This window comes from Apodemus sylvaticus, chromosome 3 (genome assembly GCF_947179515.1).
Source record: "Apodemus sylvaticus chromosome 3, mApoSyl1.1, whole genome shotgun sequence".
NCBI lineage: Eukaryota > Metazoa > Chordata > Mammalia > Rodentia > Muridae > Apodemus > Apodemus sylvaticus.
In genome coordinates this window covers 115981175-115984635 of record NC_067474.1, presented here as the reverse complement: position 1 = coordinate 115984635, position 3461 = coordinate 115981175, and positions in this window count along the sequence as shown.

Here is a 3461-nt window from a genome sequence, read left to right as displayed (position 1 = left end):
AGCTATACAGGTTGGAGCTGGAAGGTTCTCATGCTTGCATAGTTTACCGGGTCAGTGTTTGCTGTGCAAGCATGAGAACCTTAGTTCAGATGGAGGCCACATGAAAATCAGCACGGCAGCACCCACCAGTAACCTCAGCACTTTATTCAGTGGGAACACAAGGATCGCCATGGTCCGCTGGCAGCCAGCCTAGCTCCATGGTGTATGAGAAATCCTGTCTCAGAGGGATAGCGCCAAGAGACAGAGCAAGACACCTGACTCCGGGCCTCCATACCTGCTCATGTACACATACGTGCTGATATTACACACACACACACACACACACACACACACACACACACACACACACACATGTACACATAGTTATGAAGCATTTCTTTTTTTTAAAGATTTATATATTTTATGTATATGAGTACACTGTAGCTGTATAGATGGTTGTGAACCATCATGTAGTTGCTGAGAATTGAACTCAGGATCTCTGCTCACTCTGGCCCTGCCCGTTCCAGCCCAAATATTTATTTATTATTATATGTAAGTACACTGTAGCTATCTTCAGACACACCAGAAGAAGGGGTCAGATCTCATTACAGATGGTTGTGAGCCATCATGTGGTTGTTGGGATTTGAACTCAGGACCTCTGGAAGAGCAGTCAGTGTTCCTAGCCATTTAGCTATCTCTCCAGCCCAAGGAATTTCCTTGACTATAGTATAATTGTAGGAATAGATGGTAAGGAGGAGACTCACTGGATAAGCATCTCTACCCTTGTACATGCACTCATGGTTTTGAGACAGGGCATCACCATGTAATTCTGGCTGAATGGTAACTTGCTATGTAGACAAAGCTGATCCCAAACTCATGAGATCCACCTGCCTCTTCCTCCAAAGTGCTGGAATTAACAGCATGCGCCATAGGAATCTTTTTTAAAAATATTTTTGATCAATTGATATATAAATTAACTATGTGTGTGTGACAGGTCTCATCTCAAAGCAGGAAGCAACAGTTAAACAAAAACCCTGAGGTTTCTATTTTAAAGATTTGTTTTTATGTTTATGCGTGATTTGCCTGTGAGATGACTGTGTGGGTAAAGGCACTGTAGGCAAGCCTGACGACCTGAGATTGATCCTGGGGACCCTCATGGTAGAAGAAAAATGACTCTTAGAAGTTGTTCTCTGAACTTCAGGTGCATGCAGTGGTACACACACACACACACACACACACACACTAAAAATAATCATACATTTTTATTAGATGTTTCCTTTATTTACATTTCAAGTGTTATCCCCTTTCCAGGTCTCCCCTCCAAAACCCTCTATCCCACCCCCATCCCCCTCCTTCTATGGGGGCGCTCCCCCAACCACCCACCCACTCCCACTTCCCTGCCCTGGCATTCCCCTACACTGGGGCATCGAGCCTTCAATGGACCAAGGGCCTCGCCTCTCATTGATGTCCAACAAGGCCATCATCTGCTACATGTGCAACTGGAGCCATGGGTCTCTCCATGTGTACTCTTTGGTTGGTGGTTTAGTCCCTGGAAGCTCTGGGGGTTGTGGTTAGTTGATATTGTTGTTCCTCCTATGGGGCTGCAAACCTCCTTCAGACCTTCCTCTAACTCCTCCATTGAGGAACCAGTGCTTAGTCCAATGGTTGGCTGGGAGCATCTGCCTCTGTATTTGTCGGGCTCTGACAGAGCCTCTCAGGAGACAGCTATATCAGGCTCTGTTCAGCAAGCACCTCTTGGCATCCACAATGGTGTCCGGGTTTGGCAACTGTATATGGGATGGATCCCCAGGTGGGGCAGTCTCTGGATGGCCTTTCCTTCATTCTCTGCTCCACACTTTGTCTCTGTATCTCCTCCCGTGGGTATTTTGTTCCCCCTTCTAAGAAAGAATGAAGTATCCACACTTTGATCTTCCCTCTTCTTGAGCTTCGTGTGGTCTATGAATTGTATCTTGAATATTCTGAGCTATTGGGCTAATTCCACTTATCAGCGAGTGCATACTGTGTTCTTTTGTGTCTGAGTTACCTCATTCAGGGTGATATCTTCTAGTTCCATCCATTTACCTAAAAATTTCATGAAGTCATTGTTTTTTTGTTTTTTGTTTTTTGGTGGTTTTTTTTTTGTTTTGTTTTGTTGTTGTTGTTTTTGTTTTTTGGCATTTTCGAGACAGGGTTTCTCTGTGTAGCCCTGGCTGTCCTGGAACTCACTCTGTAGACCAGTCTAGCCTCGAACTCAGAAATCCACCTGCCTCTGCCTCCCAAGTGCTGGGATTAAAGGCAATCGCCACCACCGCTGGGCGAAGTCATTGTTTTTAATAGCTGAATAGTACTCCATTGTGTAAATGAACCACATTTTCTATATCCATTCCTCTGTTGAGGGACATCTGGATTCTTTCCAGCTTCTAGCTATTTTAAATAAGGCTGCTATGAACATAGTGGAACATGTGTCCTTATTGTTGCAATATCTTCTGGGTTTATGCCCAGGAGTAGTATACCTGGGTCCTCCAGTAATACTATGTCTAATTTTCTAATGTACCGCCAAACTGATTTCCAGAGTGATTTTACCAGCTTGCAATCCCAACAGCAATGGAAGACTGTTCCTCTTTCTCCACATCCTCGCCTGTATCTGCTGTCACCTGAGTTTTTTGATCTGCCATTCTGACTGATGTCAGGTGGAATCTCAGGGTTGTTTTGATTTGCATTTCCCTGATGATTAAGGATGTTGAACATTTCCTCTGGCACTTCTCAGACATTCGGTATTCCTCAGTTGAGAATTCTTTGTTTAGCTCTGTACCCCATTTTTAATAGGGTTATTTGGTTCTCTGGAGTCTAGCTTCTTGAGTTCTTTGTATATATTGGATATTAGCCCTCTATTGTATGTGGGGTTGGTAAAGATGTTTTCCCAATCTGCTGGTTGCCTTTTTGTCCTATTGACAGTGTTCTTTGCCTTACAGGGACTTTGCAATTTTATGAGGTCTCATTTGTCAATTCTTGATCTTAGAGCACAAGCCACTGGTGTTCTGTTCAGGAAAATTTCCTCTATGCCCATGTGCTCAATTACCCAATAAAAAAGACATAGACTAACAAACTGGATACATAAACAGGATCCAACATTTTGCTGCATACAGGAAACACACCTAAGTGACAAAGACAGACACTACCTCAGAGTAAAAGGCTGGAAAAAATTTTTCTAAGCAAATGGTCCCAAGAAACAAGCTGGATTAGCCATTCTAATATTGAATAAAATCAACTTTCAACCAAAAGCTTTCAAAAAAGATTAGGAAGGACATTTCATACTCATCATCTACTCACATACTCACTCTCAATTCTGAATATCTATGCTCCAAATGTAAGGGCACCAACATTCCTAAAAAAAAAAACTTTACTAAAGCTCAAAGCACCTATCACACAATCATAGAGGAAGTCTTCAACACCTCACTGTCATCAATGGACAGACTATGGAA